Below are 22615 nucleotides of genomic sequence, written 5' to 3'. Positions count from 1 at the left end.
TGTAAGATGGGTATATTTATAAATATTAGAGAACAACCCCGAAATATAGTGACATTTATGAATTTGAGAAAATAACCCCGTAATTTTGGTATATTTGTGAGTATGAGAAAACAACCCCTTAAATGGGTTTATTTTATAATATGAGAAAATAACCCCGTTAAAGGGGTATATTTGTCAATATAAGAAAACAACCCCGTAAAACGTGAATATATATAAATTTGAAAAAACAAAACATAATAGTGCTAATAATTTAATATTAGAAAATGACCACATAAAAGTGGTATATTTATCAATACAAGAAAATAACTCTGTAAAATGTGTATATTTATGAATCTGAAAAAATAACCTCGTAAAAGTAGTGTAAGTGATAGTCTAAGAGAACTGCCTCGTAGAAGGGGTAAATTTTTTAATATAAAAAAATAACCTCGTAAGAGAGATATATTTATAAATATTAGAAAGCAATCCCGTAATTCGGATATATTTATAAAACTCAGAAAATGTCCCTGTAATTGTGGTATATCTGTGAGTATGAGGAAACAACCCCTTAAATTGGTTAATTTTATAATATGAGAAAACATCCCCGTAAAAGCGATATATTTGTCAATATAAGAAAATAGCTCCATAAAACGTGTATATTTATCAATTTGAGAAAACAACCCCATAAGAGTGCCAATAATTTAATATGAGAAAATGACACCGTAAAACGTTATATTTATGAATATGATAAAACAACCCCGAAATAGTAGTGTAATTGCGAGTCTAAACAAACAGCCTCGTAGAAGGGGTAAATTTTTTAATATGAGAAAACAACCTAGTAAGAGGGGTATACTTATAAATTTTAGAAGACAACCCTGCAATACGAAGATATTTATCAATCGGAGAAAATAACCCCGTAATTTTAGTATACTTGTGAATATGAGAAAATAACCCCTTCAATGGGTTAATTTTATAATATAAGAAAAGAACTCCGTAAAAAGGGTACGTTTCTCAATATAAAAAAATAGCTCAGTAAAAAACGTGTATATTTATCAATTTATGAAACCAACCCCATAATAGTGCTAATAATTTAATATAAGAAAACGCCCCCGTAAAAGTGGTATATTTATCAATATAAGAAAATAACCTTGTACAACGTGTATATTTATGAATCCGAGAAAACAACCCCGTAAAAATAGTGTAATTGCGAGTCTAAAAAAACAGCCTTGTAGAAGAGGTGAATTTTTTAATATGAGAAAACAACCTAGTAAGAGGGGTATATTTATAAATTTTAGAAAACAACCCTGCAATATGGAGATATTTATCAATCAGAGAAAATAACCCCATAATTTTGGTATACTTGTGAATATGAGAAAATAACCCCTTAAATGGGTTAATTTTATAATATAAAAAAACCCCCGTAAAAAGGGTATATTTCTCAATATAAGAAAATAACTCTGTAAAAGGTATATATTTATCAATTTATGAAAACAACCCCATAATAGTGTTAATAATTTAATATGAGAAAATGACCCCGTAAAAGTGGTATATTTATCAATATAAGAGAATAGCTCCGTAAAATCTGTATATTTATAAATCTAAGAAAACAAAACCATAAAAGTAGTGTAATTGTCAGTCTAAGAAAACAGCTCCGTAAAAGGGGTAAATTTTTTAATATGAAAAACCAACCCCGTAAGAGGAGTATATTTATAAGTATTAGAAAACAACCCCGTAGTACGAGAATATTTATCAATCGGAGAAAATAACCCTGTAATTTTGGTATATTTGTGAGTATGAGAAAACAACCTCTTAAATGGCTTAATTTTATAATATGAGAAAACAACCCCGTAAAAGGGGTATATTTATCAATATAAGAAAATAATCCCGTAAAACGTGTATATTTATAAATTTAAAAAAATAATTCCATAATAGTACTAATAATTTAATATGAGAACGCGACACTGTAAAAGTGGTATATTTATCAATATTAAGAAAATAACTCCGTAAAAGGTGTATATTTATGAATTTGAGAAAACAACCCGTAAAAATAGTTTAATTGCCAGTCTAAGAAAACAGCCTCATAAAAGGGGTAAATTTTTTAATATGAGATAACAATCTCGTTAGAGTGGTATATTTACAAATATTAGAAAACAACCCCATAATACGATAATATTTATGAATATGAGAAAATAACCTCCTAACTGCAGTATATTTGTGAGTATGAGAAAACAATCCCTTAAATGGATTAATTTTATAATATCAGAAAACAACCCCATAAAAGGAGTATATTTTCAATATAAGAAAATAACTCCATAAAACATGTATAATTATGAATGTGAGAAAAAAACCCCGTAAAAATAGTGCAATTGTGAGTCTAAGAAAAGAGCCTCGTAGAAGGGGTAAATTTTTTAATATGAGAAAATAACGCGGTAAGGGACGTCTATATCTAAATATTAGAAAACAACATCATATTAAGGGGATACTTATCAATCGGAGAAGATAACCTCGTAATTGCGGCATATTTCTGAGTATGAGAAAACAACCCCTCAAATGGGTTAATTTTATAATATGAGAAAATAACTCTATAAAAGGAGTTTATTTGTCAATAACCCCGTAAAACGTGTATATTTATCAATTTGAGAAAACAACCCCATAATAGTACTAATAATTTAATATGAGAAAACGACCCTGTAAAAGTGGTATATTTATCAATATAAGAAAATAACCCCGTAAAACGTATATATTTATGAATCTGAGAAAATAACGCCGTAAAAGTAGTGTAATTGCGAGAACGAATTCGAAGAAGAGGTAAATTTTTTAATATGAGAAAACAACCCGTAACAGGGGTATATTTATAAATATTAGAGAACAACCCTGTAATATGGTGATATTTGTGAATCTGAGAAAATAACCCCGTAATTTTAGTATATTTGTGAGTATGAGAAAATAACCCCTTAAACGGGTTCATTTGATAATATGAGTAAACAACCCCGTAAAGGGGTATATTTGTCATTATCAAAAAATAACTCCGTAAAACGTGTATATTTATCAATTTGAGAAAACAACCCCATAATAGTGCTAATAATTTAATATGAAAAAAAACTCCGTAAAAGTGGTATATTTATCAATATAAATAAATAACCTCGTAAAACGTGTATATTTATGAATATGACAAAATAATCCCGTAAAGGATGTATATTTAAAAATCTGAGAAAACAACCTCGTAAAAGTAGTGTAATTGCCAGTCTAAGAAAATAACTTCGTAGAAGGGGTAAAGTTTATAATTTGAGAAAACAAACTCGTAAGAGGGGCATATTTATAAATATTAGAAAATAACCCCATAATACAGGGATATTTATCAATCAGACAAAATAACCCCGTAATTTTGGTATATTTGTGAGTATGAGAAAACATTCCCTTAAATGGTTAATTTTATAATATGAGAAAACAATCCCGTAAAAGGAGTATATTTATCATTATAAGAAAATAATCCCGTAAAACGTTTATATTGATGAATTTGAGAAAATAACCCAATAATAATGCTAATAATTTAATATGAGAAAACGACCTCATAAAAATGGTATATTTATCAGTATTAACTCCGTAAATGGTGTATATTTATGAATATGAAAAAATAACTCCATAACAGTAGTGTAATTGCCAGTAAAACATCCTCGTAGAAGGAGTAAATTTTTTAATATGAGATAACAACCCCATGAGAGGGGCATATTTATAAATATTAGCAAACAACCCCATAATACGGTGATATTTATGAATCTAAGAAAATAACCCCGTAATTGCGGTATATTTGTGAGTATGAGAAAACAACCCCTTAAATGGATTAATTTTATAATATGAGAAATAACCCCGTAAAAGTAGTATATTTATCAATATAAGAAAATAATCCCGTAAAACGTGTATATTTATGTATATGTGAAAATAACCACGTAAAAGTAGTATAATTGCGAGTCTAGAAAAACGGCTTCGTAGAAGGGGTAAATTTTTTAATATGTCCGCAAGAGGGGTATATTTATAAAAATTAGAAAACAACACCGTAATACGGGGATATTTATCAATTTGAGAAAATAACCCCGTAATTTTAGTATATTTGTGAGTATGAGAAAACAATCCCTTAAATGTGTTCATTTGATAATATGAGAAAATAACCCCGTAAAAGGGGTATTTTTATCAATATAAGAAAATAACTTCGTAAAACATGTATATTTACCAATTAGAAAAAATAACCCCATAATAGTGCTAATAATTTAATATGGGAAAACGAATCCGTAAAAGTGGTATATTTACAAGAAAATAACCCTGTAAAAAGTGTATATTTATGAATCTCAGAAAACAACCCCGTAAAATTAGTGTAATTGCGAGTCTAAGAAAACAGTCTCGTAGAAGGGGTAAATTTTTTAATATGAGAAAACAACCTCGCAAGAGGGATATATTTATAAATATTAGAGAACAATCCCATAATACGGTGATATTTATGAATCTGAGTAAATAACTCATAATTTTAGTACATTTGTGAGTATGAGAAACCAATAACTTAAATGGATTAATTTTATAATATGAGAAAACAACCCCGTAAAAGGAGCATATTTGTCAATATAAGAAAATAATTCCGTAAATCCTGTATATTTATCAATTTGAGAAAATAACTTCATAATAATGCTAATAATTTAATACGAGAAAACGACCCCGTAAAAATGGTATGTTTATCAATATAAGAAAATCACCCCGTAAAACATGTATATTTATCAATCTGAGAAAATAAGTCCGCAAAAGTAGTGTAATTGCGAGTCTAAGAAAATAACTTCGTAGAAGAGGTCAATTTTTTAATATGAGAAAAATAATCCCGTAAGAGGGGTATATTTATAAATATTAGAGAACAACCCCGTAATACGGTGAACGGTGATATTTGTGAATTTGAGAGAATAACCCTGTAATTTTAGTATATTTGTGAGTATGAGAAAATAACCCCTTAAATTGGTTCATTTTGATAATATGAGTAAACAACCCCGTAAAGGGGTATATTTATCAATATAAGAAAATAATTCCGTAAAACGTGTATATTTATGAATTTAAGAAAACAACCCTGTAAAACTAGTGTAATTGCGAGTCAAAAAAAACAGTCTCCTAGAAGGGGTAAATTTTTTAATGTGAGAAAACAACCCTGTAAGAGGGGTATATTTATAAAAATTAGAGAACAACCCCGTAATTCGGTGATATTTACGAATATGAGAAAATAACCCCGTAATTTTGGTATATTTGTTAGTATGAGAAAACAACCCCGTAAAAGAGGTATATTTATAAATAGAAGAAAATAACTCCGTAATGCGGGAATATTTATCACTCGGATAAAATAACCCTGTAATTTTGAATAACCGCATAAAATAAGTATATTTATGAATATGAGAAAACAACCCCGTAAAAGTAGTGTAATTGCAAGTCTAAGAAAACAACCTCGTAGAAGGGGTAAATTTATAAATATTACACAACAAGCCCGTAATTGTGGTATATTTGTGAGTATGAGACAACAACCACATAAATGGGTTAATTTTATAATATGAGAAAACAACCCCGTAAAAGGAGTAGATTTGTCAATATAAGAAAATAACCCCATAAAACGTGTCTATTTATGAATTTGAAAAAAATAACCCCACTAATAATTTTTTATGAGGAAACGACATCGTAAAAGTGGTATATTTATCAATATAAGAAAATAATCCCGTAAAACGTATATATTTATGAATCTGAGAAAACAATCCCGTAAAAGTAGTGTAATTGCGAGTTTAAGAAAACAGCCTCGTAGAAGGGATAAATTTTTTAATATGAGAAAACAATCCTGTAAGAGGGGTATATTTATAAATATTAGAGAACAACCCTACAATAGGGTGATATTTGTGAATATGAGAAAATAACCCCGTAATTTTGGTATATTTGTGAGTATGAAAAAACAACCCCTTAAATGGGTTAATTTTATAATATAAGAAAACAACCTCGTAAAACGAGTACATTTATCAATATAAGAAAATAACTCTGTAAAATGTGTATATTTGTGAATTTGAGAAAACAACCTCATAATAATGCTAATAATTTAATATGAGAAAATGACCCCGTAAAAGTGGTATACTTATCAATATAAGAAAATAACCCCGTAAAACATGTATATTTATGGATTTGAGAAAACAACCCCGTAAAAGTAGTGTAATTGTGAGTCTAAGAAAGCCGCCTAGTAGAAGGGCCAAATTTTTTAATTTGAGAATACAACCACATAAGAGGGGTATACTTATAAATATTAGAGAACAACCCCGTAATAAGGTGATATTTATGAATCTGAGAAAATAACCCTGTAATTTTGGTATATTTGTGAGTATGAGAAAACAACCCCTTAAATTGATTAATTTTATAATATGAGAAAACAACCCCGTAAAAGGGGTGTGTTTATCAATATAAGAAAATAGCCCTGTAAAACGTGTATATTTATCAATTTGAGAAAATAATCCCATAATAATGCTAATAATTTAATGTGAGAAAATGACCCCGTTAAAGTGGTATATTTATCAATATAAGAAAATAATCCCGTAAAACGTGTATATTTATGAATCTGAGAAAACAACCCCGTAAAAATAATATAATTGCGAGTCTAAGAAAATAGCCTCGTAGAAGGGTTAATTTTTTAATATGAATAAACAATCCCGTAAGAGGGATATATTTATGAATATTAGAAACCAACCCTGTAATACAGTGATATTTATGAATCTGAGAAAGTAACCTCGTAATTTTGGTATATTTGTGAGTATGAGAAAACAACCCCTTAAATGGGTTAATTTTATAATATGAGAAAATAACCCCGTAAAAGGGGCATATTTGTTAATATAGGAAAATAACTCTGTGAAATGTGTATATTTATCAGTTTGAGAAAACAACCCCATAATAGTGCTAGCATTTTAATATGAGAAAACGACCCCGTAAAAGTGGTATATTTATCAATATAAGAAAATATCCCTGTAATACATGTATATTTATGAATCTAAAGAAACAAACCCGTAAAAGTAGAGTAATTGCGAATCTAAAAAGACATCCTTGTAGAAGGGGTAAATTTTTTAATATGAGAAAATAAACCCGTAAGAGGAGTATATTTATAAATATTAGAAAACAACCCCAGTAATGTGGTGATATTTATGAATCTGAGAAAATAACCCTGTAATTTTGGTATACTTGTGAGTATGAGAAATCAACCCCTTAAATGGATTAATTTTATAATATGAGAAAATAACCCCGTAAAAGTACTAACAATTTAATATGAGAAAACGATCCCATAAAAGTAGTATATTTATTAATATAAGAAAATAATCACGTAAAACGTGTATATTTATGAATATAAGAAAACATGTAATGATCTGGAACCAGATCACATGAGATATTGTCTGCTTTGGCCCCCACTGGCCTCACAGTTTTGTCCCTTTGGCGGGTTCAAGAACTTCCCAAGAGGTCCCCCATCCTGGAATTTCTCTAAACCAAGCACTAAACACTTTGGAGTTCCTATAACTCCACAGCCAAACAACCGAAAAGCGCCTCATATAATTAGTTCTAACTCTTTACATATATGTTATCAACCATTCCCCGCCCCATTTCAATTTGCAATTCGATTCATTCATGTACCTCCGTACCTCAAAGTGCTGCCATCCCGGAAGCCTGCCAGAAGCCGCTCATTGTCCAAGCATCCTATTTTTACCCTGACCTTCACTTCCCACTCTCGTCGGACCGATTCTCTAGGTCATGCTGTCACATGCCCACCAGCTTCCGCCTGGTTCATCCTCGAACCACACATCTACTAGAGAAGTCCTTTTCTGATACCATTACTGTCACACCCCGTCTCACATAGCCCGAGGTGGACACTTAAAACCAACCAATAGAATTAAAGGATAATTTATATTATGAAGAAGAACCAATTACCATTTTTGCTAGGGAAACCAAGGTGTTGAGAAATAAAACCATACCTTTGGTAAAAGTATGGAAAGAAACGAAAAGAGAAGAGAAGAGAAAGGAAGAAGAAAAAAAAAAGAGCTTGAATGGGGCTGCTTAATCCTTTAAGTTTAGGCTTGATTTGCAAGTGAAATTGGTGATCAAAAACATTTTTCAAGTTTTAATTTCATCTTAGAAGCCTTTGGTGATTAATTTGGTAAGTAAAATGTTTTGGTTGATTTATATTAGGGTTTTCAAATTTCAGAATTCGGGTTTGATGATTATGGTTTTTCAGTCTTATTATTTTGATCATATCTTGAGCTAGAAAGCTCTAAATTGAGTATTATTTGATGATCTAGAAAGTTTGAAGAGTTGTCTAAAACTGTTCCTCGTTTAGATTGATATGATTCAGCTTCTATATTAGTTTAATTAGACGAAATATTTTATTGCTTAATATGTTAGAGTAGTTGAGCTGATTGTAATTCGACCCCTATAAATTTCCTTGTGGTCATCCAATGGAAGTAAAATTCTTAATTCATGTACTAGACACATAAATATAGTTCTGATTAAAATTTTAGCTCAATATGCCTTTTGTATAAGTCCCAGAAATTTTTCAAAGTCAGCTCTGGAAGCAGCTCTTCTAATTATGTGAACCAGGTTTACAAAGTTCATGAGTAAATGTAGTCGAGATAATTTTCATATATCTTAAGATAGGAAAATCTAAATTAAGTTTGGTTTGTTTGTGAAGAAACTTGTGGGAATTTTCTATAACTTTTAGTTTAGAATTGGAGCTAATTCTATCTGTAACATGATCAATCGAGGCCCTAATTTTAATTGCTCTGTCTGTCAGAATTATTGAAGCTGGTTATGTTGAGCTATCCTTAACCCCTTAATAGTCAAGAAATTGAAGTGAAATTTTTATTGAAGGTACTAGACACAAATATCTATGTCTGGTTAAAAATTAAGGTTACAATTCCTGCTCTACAGGTTAGAGAAATGTTTTTTAATATAGGCCTGAAAACAGCTCTTATAGAGTTAAGTTAATTTGCATATTTGTATATAGTTTGAGGGCTGCATGATTATATCAATATATGAAATTATTATATTGATAATTTATAAATAAATTTCATGCTTTAGGTGCTGGAAAAGGCAACGGAAGTGGAGGTGCAAACTAATCAATTCGGTGAATTGATTATGTGTATTTATAGACTGTTTTAGTGAGTAGATGTTCAAGATTTTTAAATCATTTTATAACATTGATAAAATGATATTTTTAATATTTTTTTATAGACCTAAATGATGTATTAGAATGGTTTCCATTCAGCCTTGTTGATACTTAAATTTCATATTTAAATTTCAAGCTTTCAAGGTTTCAAGTTTACAAGATAAATGACTTATTACTATGTGTTTTATTTGATAATCTGATTTGAGATATTCTTTTATACTTGTTGATTTATTTGAGTTCTTGATCAACTTGGTTCCATTTCTTGGATTATGGCAGAGATGGTTTTATTTGAATTCTTATTGAACTACAAATGTGTTAACATTGTTTTGACTGATTATTTATTGAAAATGATATTTAGTTTGTGTATTACCACCCTATATGAGATGTATGAACGTGCTGAGGTGATATATGCACATTTGAGATTGTGTTGGTTGTTATTACGCAATAACAACGGGGCACTTGATTGAAGGATAGTTAAGGGAGAAAGGTCGTTCCGTGCTAATGTAGTTGAAGGGTTAGCCATCAAGTGTGCCTAGAGGTGATGGCATGTATGTTATAGCCGAGTTATGATGCTTGTTATAGGGATGGTTAATACAAATGAAAGGATGTATTGATGTTTACAAAGACACGTGTTTTAATTAATTAAGTTTTGAACATGTTGAAAGTGAGAATGGATTTGATGTTTAAAGTGAATAATAATTCGATTAGAAATACTCTAGTATCTTAATTTGAGATGTTTATTATATTTAATTTAGTTAAATTATTTTATGCTTGTCACATCTATCCACTAAGTATTTTTTGTACTCATTTTACTCTGTTTTAAAAATCTTTTCAGATAACAAAACTTGATAGTAGGTGGATTGAGCTAAGATAGTGTGTATAAAGTATCAGAATAAGGTTGGCCAACATCCTTGTCAGAGAAGCCTTGTGTTTTATTTCTTAGTTTTATTTGTGTAAGTTTGTAAAAGAATTTGTTTATAAGTCAAATAATGGTGGCTAATTTATATATAATAAAACTGTATGGAAATGTGTTTTATATTAATTTAATGATGACAATTTCTAAATCATCTGGTTGCTTTTATACATATTTCACTATTCATACGTATTTCAGTATTCATACATATTTCACTATTCATAAAACATATTACTTTAAAAGTTCCTATTTTCTAAATGTAATGGATGAACAACTCTAAAATTCTATAAGAGATTAATTTAAATTATTTTTACAGATACAATGATATTTATAAAATATTTAGACTAAGTATTATTGTTATTAGTTAGTTTAAAGTGTCCACATTAGGCTATATGAGACGGAGTGTGACACATGTAATAACCCCGTAATACGAGGATATTTATGAATCTCAGAAAATAAAACCATAATTGTGGTATATTTGTGAGTATGAGAAAATAATTCCTTAAATGGGTTAATTTTATAATATTAGAAAACAACCCCGTAAAAGGGGTAGATTTGTCAATATAAGAAAATAACCGCGTAAAATGTGTATATTTATCAATTTGAGAAAATAATCCCATAACAGTGCTAATAATTTTAATATGAGAAAATGACCCCATAAAAGTGGTATATTTATCAATATAAGAAAATAACCCCATAAAACATGTATATTTATAAATCTAAGAAAACAACCCCGTAAAATTAGTGTAATTGCGAGTCTAAGAAAATAGCCTAGTAGAAGGGGTAAAATTTTTAATATGAGAAAACAACCCTGTAAAAGGGGTATATTTATAAATATTAGAGAACAATCCCGTAATTTGGGGACATTTATGAATCTGAGAAAAAAAACTCCGTAATTTTGATATATTTGTGAGTATGAGAAAACAACCCTTTAAATGGGTTAATTTTATAATATGAGGAAACAACCCCGTAACAAGGGTATATTCATCAATATAACAAAGTAACCTCGTAAGATGTGTGTATTTATGAATTTGAGAAAACAATCCCATAATAGTGCTAATAATTTAATATAAAGTGATATATTTATCAATATAAGAAAATAACCCCATAACACATGTATATTTATCAATCTGAGAAAAAAACCCCGTAAAAGTAGTGTAATTGCGAGTCTAAGAAAATAACCTCGTAGAAGAGGTAAGATTGTTAATATGAGAAAACAACCCCGTAAGAGGGGTACATTTATAAATATTAGAAAGCAACATCGTAATACGGTGATATTTTTGAATATGATAAAATAACCCCGTAATTATGGTATACTTGTGAGTATGAGAAAACAACCCCTTAAATTGATTAATTTTATTATATGAGAAAACAACCCCGTAAAAGTGGTATATTTATGAATTTGAGAAAACAACCCCAATAGTGCTAATAATTTAATATGAGAAAACGACCCCATAAAAGTGGTATATTTATCAATATAAGAAAACAACCCCGTAAAAGGTGTATATTTATGAATATGAGAAAACAACCCCGTAAAAATAGTGTAATCACTAGTCTAAGAAAACAACCTCGTAGAAGGGTAAACTTTGTAATATGAGATAACAAACCTATAATACGAGTATATTTATGAATCTGAGAAAATAACCCCGTAATTTTGGTATATTTGTGATTTTGAGAAAACAACCCCTTAAATTGGTTAATTTTATAATATGAGAAAACAACCAAGTAAAATGGTTATATTTGTCAATATAAGAAAATAACCCGTAAAATGTATATATTTATGAATTTGAGAAAACAACCCAATAATATTGCTAATTATTTAATATGAGAAAACGACTCTATAAAAGTGGTATATTTATCAATATTATAACTTCGTAAAATGTGTACATTTATGAACCTAGAAACACAACCCCATAAAAGTAGTGTAATTGCCAGTCTAAGAAAACAGGGTATATTTATAAATATTAGAAAACAACCCCATAATACGTTGATATTTATAAATCTGAGAAAATAACACCGTATTTGTGGTAGATTTGTGAGTATGAGAAAACAACCCCTTAAATGGGTTAATTTTATAATATGAGAAAACATCCCCGTAAAAGGAGTATATTTGTCAATATAACAAAATAACCCCGTAAAACACGCATATTTATGAATTTGAGAAAATAACCCCATAATAGTACTAATAATTTAATATGAGAAAACGATACCGTAAAAGTGGTATATTTATCAACATAAGAAAATAACCCCATAAAACGTGTATATTTATGAATCTAAGAAAACAATTCCATAAAAATAGTGTAATCACGAGTCTAAGAAAATAGCTTCGGAGAACGGGTAAATTTTTTAATATGAGAAAACAACCACGTAAGAGGGCTATATTTATAAATATTAGAGAACAACCCCGTAGTATGGTGATATCTATGAATATGAGAAAATAACCTCGTAATTTTGGTATCTTTGTGAGTATGAGAAAACAACCCCATAATAGTGCTAATAACTTAATATGAGAAAACGACCTCATAGAAGTGGTATATTTATAAATTAAAAAAATAACCCCGCGTGTATATTTATGAATCTGAGAAAACAACCCCGTAAAAGTTGTGTAATTGCGAGTCTAAGAAAACAGCCTCGTAGAAGGGATAAATTTTTTAATATAAGAAAAAAAACTCCGTACAAGGGGTATATTTATAAATATTAGAGAACAACCCCGTAATACAGTGATGTTTATGAATCTGAGAAAATAACCCCATAATTTTGGTATATTTGTGGGTATGAGAAAACAACCCCTTAAAGGGTTAATTTTATAATATGAGAAAACAACCCCGTAAAAGGGGTATATTTGTCAACATAAGAAAATAACTCTATAAAACGTGTATATTTATCAATTTAAGAGAACAACCCCATAATAGTGCAAATAATTTAAGAAAATAACCTCATAAAACGTATATATTTATGAATCTGAGTAAACAATCCTGTAAAAGTAGTCTAATTGCGAGTCTAAGAAAACAACCTCGTAGAAGGGGTAAATTTTTTAATATGAGAAAACAACTCCGTAAGAGGGCTATATTTATAAATATTAGAGAACAACACCGTACTATGGTGATTCTTATGAATCTCAGAAAATAACCCCATAATTTTACTATATTTGTTAGTATAAGAAAACAACCCCTTAAATGGGTTAATTTTATAATATGAGAAAATAACTCCGTAAAAGGGTATATTTGTCAACATAAGAAAATAACTCCGTAAAACTTATATATTTATCAATTTGAGAAAACAATCCCATAATAGTGCTAATAATTTAATATGTGAAAACAACCCCATAAAAGTGGTATATTTATCAATATAAGAAAATAATCCCGTAAAACGTGTATATTTATAAATATGAGAAAACAACATTGTAAAAGTAGTGTAATTGCGAGTCTAAGGAAACAACCTCGTAGAAGGGGTAAATTTTATAATATGAGAAAACAATCCCGTAAGAGGGGTATATTTATAAATTTTAGAAAACAACCCCGTAATGCAGGGATATTTATCGATAGGAGAAATTAACCCTGTAATTTTTGTATATTTGTGAGTATGAGAAAACAACCCCTTAAATGGGTTATTTTATAATACGAGAAAACAACCCCATAAAATGGGTATATTTGTCAATATAAGAAAATAACTTCGTAAAACATGTATATTTATCAATTTGAGAAAACAACCCCATAATAGTGTTAATAATTTAATATGAGAAAACGACCCCGTAAAAGTGGTATATTTATCAATATAAGAAAACAACCGCGTAAAATGTATATATTTATGAATCTGAGAAAAATACCCTGTAAAATTAGTGTAATTGCGGCTCTAAGAAAACAGCCTCGTAAAAGGGATAAATTTTTTAATATGAGAAAACAACCCCATAAGAGTGCTATATTTATAAATATTAGAAAACAACCTCGTAATAAGAGGATACTTATCAATCGGAGAAAATAACTCCATAATTTTGGTATATTTGCGAGTATGAGAAAATAACTCCTTAAATGGGTTAATTTTATAATATGAGGAAACAACCCCGTAAAGGGAGTATATTTGTCAATATAAGAAAATAATCCCATAAAACATGTATATTTATGAATTTTAAAAAATAACCCCATAATAGTGCTAATAATTTAATATGAGAAAATGACCCAGTAAAACCGGTATATTTATCAATATTAATAAAATAACTCCGTAGAAGGTGTATATTAATGAATATGAGAAAATAACCCGTAAAAGTAGTGTAATTGCTAGTCTAAGAAAATAGCATCGTAGAAGGAATAAATTTTTAATATGAGAAAACAACCACGTAAGAGGGCTAAATTTATAAATATTAGAGAACAACCCTGTATTACGGTGATTTTTATGAATCTCAGAAAATAACCCCATAATTTTGGTATATTTGTGAGTATAGGAAAACAACCCCTTATATGGGTTAATTTTATAATATGAGAAAACAACCCCGTAAAAGAGTATATTTGTCAACATAAGAAAATAACTCCGTAAAACATGCATATTTATCAATTTGAGAAAACAACCCCATAATAGTGCTAATAATTTAATATGAGAAAATCGATCCCATAAAAGTAGTATATTTATCAATATAAGAAAATAATCCCATAAAACGTGTATATTTATAAATCTAAGAAAACAACGCTGTAAAGATAGTGTAATTACGAATCTAAGAAAACAACATTGTAAAAGTGGTAAATTTTTTAATATGTGAAAACAACCCCGTAAGAGGGCTATATTTATAAATATTAGAAACAACATTGTAATAAGAGGATATTTATCAATTGGAGAAAATAACTCCATAATTTTGGTATATTTGTGAGTATGAGAAAATAACTCCTTAAATGGGTTAATTTTATAATATGAGAAAACAACCTCGTAAAGGGGGTATATTTGTCAATATAAGAAAATAACTCTGTAAAACGTGTATATTTATGAATTTGAGAAAGTAACCTCATAATAGTGCTAATAATTTAATATGAGAAAACGGCCCGGTAAAACCGGTATATTTATCAATATTAATAAAATAACTCCGTAAAAGGTGTATATTAATGAATTCAAAAAAACAACCCCGTAAAAGTAGTGTAATTGCCAGTTTAAGGAAAGCGCCTCGTATATGAGATAACAAACCCATAATACGGGTATATATTTATGAATCTGAGACAATAACCCCGTAACTGTGGTAAATTTGTGAGTATGAGAAAACAACCCCTTAAATTGGTTAATTATATAATATGAGAAAACAACCCCGTAAAAAAGGTTATATTTGTCAATATAAGAAAATAACCCCGTAAAAGGAGTATATTTGTCAATATAAGAAAATAATCCCATAAAACGTGTATATCTATGAATATGGGAAGACAACCCCGTAAAAGTAGTACAATTGCGAGTCTAAAAAAATAGCCTCGTAAAAGAGGTAAATTCTTTAATATGAGAAAACAATCCCGTAAGAGGGGTATATTTATAAATATTAGAGAAAAACAACGTAATACAATGATATTAATGAATCTGAGTAAATAACTCACGTAATTTTGGTATATTTGTGAGTTTGAGAAAACAGCCTCTTAAATAGGTTAATATCATAATGCGAGAAATCAACCCCGTAAAAGGAGTATATTTATCAATATAAGAAAATAACCCCGTAAAATATATATATTTATAAATTTGAGAAATTAATCACGTAAAACATGTATATTTATGAATCTAAGAAAACAACCCCATAGTAGTGCTAATAATTTAATATGAGAAAACGACCCTGTAAAACTGGTACATTTATCAATATAAGAAAATAACCTCATAAAACGTGTGTATTTATGAATCTAAGAAAACAACCCCGTAGTAGTGCTAATAATTTAATATGAGAAAACGACCCCGTAAAAATGGTATTTTTATCAATATAAGAAAATAATCTTGTAAAATGTGTGTATTTATGAATCTGAGAAAACAATCCCGTAAAAGTAGTGTAATTGCCAATCTAAGAAAACAGCCCCGTAGAAGGGATAAAATTTTTAATATGAGAAAACAACCCCGTAAGAGGGGTATATTTATAAATATTAGAAAATAACCCTGTAATTTTGGTTTATTTGTGAGTATGAGATTACAATCCCTTAAACGGGTTTATTTTATATAAGAAAACAACCCCGTAAAAGGGGTATATTTGTCAATATAAGTAAATAACCTCGTAAAACTTGTATATTTATGAATTTGAGAAAATAACCCCATTATACTGCTAATAATTTAATATGAGAAAACGACACCGTAAAAGTAGTATATTTATCAATATAAGAAAATAACCACGTAAAACATGTATATTTATGAATCTGAGAAAATAACCCCGTAAAAGTAGTGTAATTGCAAGTCTAAAAAAGCACTCTTATAGAAGGGGTATATCTACAAATATTAGAAAATAACCCCGTAATACGGGGATATTTATCAACCGGAGAAAATAACCCCGTAATTTTGGTATATTTGTGAGTGTGAGAAAACAATATCTTAAATGGATTAATTTTAAAATATTAGAAAACAACCCTGTAAAAGGGGTATATTTGTCATATAAGAAAATAACCCCGTAAAACGTGTATATTTATTGATTTAAGAAAACAGCCACATAACATTGCTCATAATTTAATATAAGAAAATAACCCCGTAAAAGTGGTATATTTATTAATATAAGAAAATAACCTCGTAAAATATATATATTTATGAATCTAGTAAAACAACCGCGTAAAAATAATGTAATTACAAGTTTAAGAAAACAGCCTCATAAAAAGGGTAAAATTTTTAATATGAGAAGACAACCTCGTAAGTAAGGTATATTTATAAATATTAGAGAAAAATCTCGTAATACGATGATATTTATGAATCTGAGAATGTAACCACGTAATTTTGGTATATTTGTGAGTATGAGAAAATAACCCCTTAAATGGATTAATTTTATAATATGAGAAAACAACCCCGTAAAAGGGGTATATTTGTAAATATAAGAAAATAATTCCGTAAAACGTGTATATTTATCATTTTGAGAAAACAACCCCGTAATAGTGCTAATAATTTAATATGAGAAAACAACCCCGTAAAAGTGGTATATTTATCAATATAAGAAAATAACCTCGTAAAACGTGTATATTTATGAATCTGAGAAGACAACCCCGTAAAACAAATATAATTTTGAGTTTGAGAAAACAACCTCGTAGAAGGGGTAAATTTTTTAATATGAGAAAACAACCCCGTAAGAGGGGTATATTTATAAATATTAGAAAACAACCCCGTAATATGGTGATATTTATGAATCTGAGAAAATAACTCCATAATTGTGGTATATTTGTGAGTATGAGAAAACAACCCCTTAGATGCATTAATTTTATAATATGAGAAAATAATCTCGTAAAAGGGGTATATTTATCAATATAAGAAAATAACTCTGTAAAACGTGTATATTTATCAATTTCAGGAAACAACCCCATAATAATGCTAATAATTTAATATGAGAAAACAACTCCGTAAAAGTGGTATATTTATCAATATAAGAAAATAACCTCATAAAACGTGTATATTTATGAATATGGAAAGACAATCCCATAAAAGTAGTGCAATTGCGAGTCTAAAAAAACAGCATCGTAGAAGGAGTAAATTTTTTAATTTGAGAAAACAATCTTGTAAGAGGGGTATATTTATAAATATTATAGAACAAGCTCGTAATACGGTGATATTTATGAATCTGAGAAAATAACCTGTAATTTTAGTATATTTGTGAGTATGATAAAACAACCCCTTAAATGAATTAATTTTGTAATATGAGAAATCAACCCCGTAAAAGGGGTATATTTGTCAATATAAGAAAATAACTCTGTAAAATATATATATTTATAAATTTGAGAAAATAACCCCGTAAAACATGTATATTTATGAATATGAGAAAACAACCCCGTAGTAGTGCTAATAATTTAATATGAGAAAAGGACCCCGTAAAAGTGCTATATTTATCAATATAAAAAAATAACCTCATAAAATGTGTGTATTTATGAATTTGAGAAAACAACCCCGTAAAAGTTGTGCAATTGCCAGTCTAAGAAAATAACCCCGTAGAATTGGTAAATTTTTTAATATGAGAAAATAACCCCATAAGCAGGGTACATTTATAAATATTAGAAAACAACCCCGTAGAAGGGGTAAATTTTTTAATTTGAGAGATCAACCCCGTAAGAGGGGTATATTTATAAATATTAGAAAACAACCCCGTAATATGATGATATTTATGGATCTGAGAAAATAACCCCGTAATTTTAGTATATTTGTGTAATACCCAAAATTTTCTCTTAATAATAATAATATTAATAATAATAAATGACGCTTTTTATTTAATATTATTTTATTTTAATTAATTTAATTGGGATGATTTAAACTAGAATTTCAATGCTAGATAAAAATAAGAGAGTATTTTTCTATATCTAATTAGTTTGATTTTCAAGAAATCAATTAAGTAAATTCCTTGGAAAATAAATTATATTTTTGGTCACTTAATTTTCTCCCCATATGAGTATATGAATTAAATTCTATATTAGAAAGTTATGAAAAAATTAGTAAATAATATTTTTATAGAAAGAATTTCTTTGGGAATAATAAAATTTTAATTAGCAAATGGTGTTGATTTTAATTGAAAAATAGTTAGCAAATTGATTAATTAAGTTAAGTAAGTGTTAGGATTAAATTGACAATTAATTTTGGAATAAAGATTAAAAATATAATTTTATTAATATGGGGTCTTAATGAAAATTTATATGATTGGTATTTTTGTAATTAAATGTGTCGGTAAGGGTATTTTAGTAATTTTAAATATAAAAGCAAGGGTAAATAAGTAAATCTCTATTTTTAATAATTTTAATTTGGCCCAAATTAAGTAGTTAGGGGTTTAATTGAAAAGCTAAATAAAAGTTGGGGGATTAAACAAAAATTTTATATGCCGAAGTTGTTAGTAATTAAAAAAGATGATGGACTAAATGGTGAAGAAGAAAAAGTTGAAGGACTAAATGTCAATAAGGAAAGAAAGAAAAGAAAAGAAGAAAAGAAGGAAGAAGAAGAAGAAGATGGAAGAGGGGGAGCTCGGGTCGACTTTCATGGCTGACGGTGGTTGCGTCCGTCTGGGACACGGCCGAGCGAAGTAGGCCGAGCTCGAGGAAGGCAGCAACTCGGCGTGGTGTGATAAATAGGCGAAAAAGGCCAGCAGTTTCTCGTCGTCGTTTAGGTCGACTCCGGCAACCATTTTGGGTGGTTCCGGTCTCAAAATGACCAGCAACCAGTGAGCTTTCATCCTTGCCCATAATCTCCCCATGTGATTGCCGAAAAAGCGTGATCCGGCAAAGAAAATTTAGTAGGGGCAGCCTGGATTTTGGGCATTTTCCAGCGAGTTCCAGCGAGGGATGGCCGATCAGAGGACATATTTAGACTCCCCTCTGCCCAAGCTTTCCAATGACACTAGTTTCGCGGCAATCGGACTCCGTTTGAAAATCGATGGCCAAGATTGTCCGTAAATTTCTCTAGATGATCAGGGGTCGGATCAGAGGATCAGAAGCTGGAATTATCATCAGCCATTGTCTCGAGTTCGTAGGTGCGCTCGGATCGTCGATCGGACTCCAGCGGTTGCAGGCGAGTCAACCGTGTGATCAAGCGTCTCGGTAATTCTCTAGCCAAGAGTTCATTGATAAAAATTATGTGATTAAATTATTGTGTTGAGCATTAGAAAAATTATATGAGGTTTATTTTTCGAAATAATAAATTATCGGACCGTCTGCCAATAATCGTGATTTGTGATGTGTAGCGGAGTAGGGAAAAATAATAAAGTCTTGGTATCCCAATTCCCATTAAATAAATTGTTGAAATATTTGAAGTGTTTTCTGGCAAGTCCTGGACCCATTATACGGGGGTTAGATGTCCGTATTTAGGGGAGATTTTGCCAAATTTTCGGTAGAATTTTCGAGTCGAAATTCTTAGATAGTCAATTCTAGGAGTCTAAGCATAGGATTATTTATTAAATTTTTTATTTTTATTGATCAAATTATTTTCGTGAATAGATAATCTATGGTTTCAGTCCGCTCCACCCGAAGCTTAAGAGCAGAGCAAGGAGATCGTCAGAACTATGAGTTAAAGTCATATATCTGCTACATGTGTGTCATGCTAAAGTTTTACATAAGCAATTCTGATTAAATGATTTAAGATGTTAATTATTTACTTTAATTACTATTCATATATATATCATTTTCTACATCATTGCTTGTTAACTCGGGATGAGACGACATGTATATTTTTTGAATTTGAGAAAACAACCCCATAATAGTTTAAATAATTTAATATGAGAAAACGACCCCGTAAAAGTGGATATTTATCAATATAAGAAAATAACTGACTAAAACATGTATATTTTTGAATTTGAGAACACAGCCCTATAATAGTGCTAATAATTTAATATGAGAAAATGATCCCGTAAAAGTGGTATATTTATCAATATAAGAAAATAACCCCGTAAAACGTGTAAATTTATGAATATGAGAAAATAACCCCATAAAATATGTATATTTATGAATATAAGAAAACAACTCCGTAAAAGTAGTGTAATTGCGAGGATAAGGAAACAGCCTCGTACAAGGGGTAAATGTTTTAATATGAGAAAATAACCACATAAGAGGGGTATATTTATAAATATTAAAAGACAACCCCGTAATATGGTGATATATATGAATTTGAGAAAATAACCACATAATTGTGGTATATTTGTGAGTTTGAGAAAACAACCCTTTAAATGGATTAATTTTATAATATGAGAAAACAATCCCGTAAAAGGGGTAGATTTGTCAATATAAGAAAATAACTCCGTAAAATGTGTATATTTATGAATTTGAGAAACCAACCCCATAATATTGCTAATAATTTAATATGAGAAAACGACACTTTAAAGGTGGTATATTTATCAATATAAAAAGTTAACCATGTAAAACGTGTATATTTATGAATCTAAGAAAATAACCCCGTAAAAGTAGTGTAATTGCGAGTCCAAGAAAATAGCCTCGAAGGAGGGGTATATTTTTTAATATGAGAAAACAACCCTGTATGAGGGGTATATTTATAAATATTAGAGAACAATCCCGTAATACAGTGATATTTATGAATCTGAGTAAATAACCACATAATTTTGGTATATTTGTGAGTATGAGAAAACAATCCCTTAGATGTATTAATTTTATAATAATGATAAAACAACCCTATAAAAAGGAGTATATTTATCAATATAAGAAAATAACCCTCTAAAACGTATATATTTTTGAATTTGAGAAAATAACCCCATAATGGTGCTAATAATTTAATATGAGAAAATGACCCCGTAAAAGGGGTATAATTATCAATATAAGAAAATAACTCCGTAAAACGTGTAAATTTATGAATTTGAGAAAATAACCCTGTAAAACATGTAGATTTATGAATATGAGAAAACAACTATGTAAAAGTAATGTAATTGCGAGTGTAAGAAAACAGCCTCGTAGAAGGGGTAAATTTTTTAATATGAAAAAACAACCCCGTAAGAGGGGTATATTTATAAATATTAGAGAACAACCCCATAATACGGTGATATTTATGAATCTAGTAAATAACCCCGTAATTTTGGTATTTTTCTTAGTATGAGAAAACAACCCCGTAAAAGGGGTATATTTGTTAATATAAGAAAATAACTCCGTAAAACTTGTATACTTATCAATTTGAGAATACAACCCCATAATAGTGCTAATAATTTAATATGAGAAAACAACCCCGTAAAAATGGTATATTTATCAATAAAAGAAAATAACCCGCAAAACGTGTATATATAAGAATCTGAGAAATAACCCCGTAAAAGTAGTGTAATTGCGGGTGTAAAAAAATAGCCTCATAGAAGGGGTAAATTTTTAATATGAGATAACAACCCCGTAATTTATAAATCTTTATGAATCTGAGAAAATAACCCCGTAATTGTGGTATATTTGTCAATATAAGAAAATGTGAGAAAACAACCCTATAAAAGGGGTAGATTTATCAATATAAGAAAGTAACCCTGTAAAACGTCTATTTTAATGAATTTAAAAAAACAACCCATAATAATGCTAATAATTTAATACGGGAAAAGGACAACATAAAAGTGGTATATTTATCAATATAAGAAAATAACCCTGTAAAAAGTGTATATTTATGAATCTGAGAAACCAACCCCATAATATTGTTAATAATTTAATATTAAAAAATGACACTTTAGAAATGGTATATTTATCAATATAAGAAAATAACAATGTAAAACGTGTATATTTATGAATATGAGAAAACAACCCCGTAAAAGTAGTGTAATTACGAGTCTAATATTTCTAAAAATTTAATATGAGAAAATTACACTTTAAAAATGGTGTATTTATCAATATAAGAAAATAACCATGTAAAACGTGTATATTTATGAATATGAGAAAACAACCCCGTAA

This window comes from Ricinus communis, chromosome 4, assembly GCF_019578655.1.
Source record: "Ricinus communis isolate WT05 ecotype wild-type chromosome 4, ASM1957865v1, whole genome shotgun sequence".
NCBI lineage: Eukaryota > Viridiplantae > Streptophyta > Magnoliopsida > Malpighiales > Euphorbiaceae > Ricinus > Ricinus communis.
Note: the sequence above shows the minus strand (reverse complement) of the source record.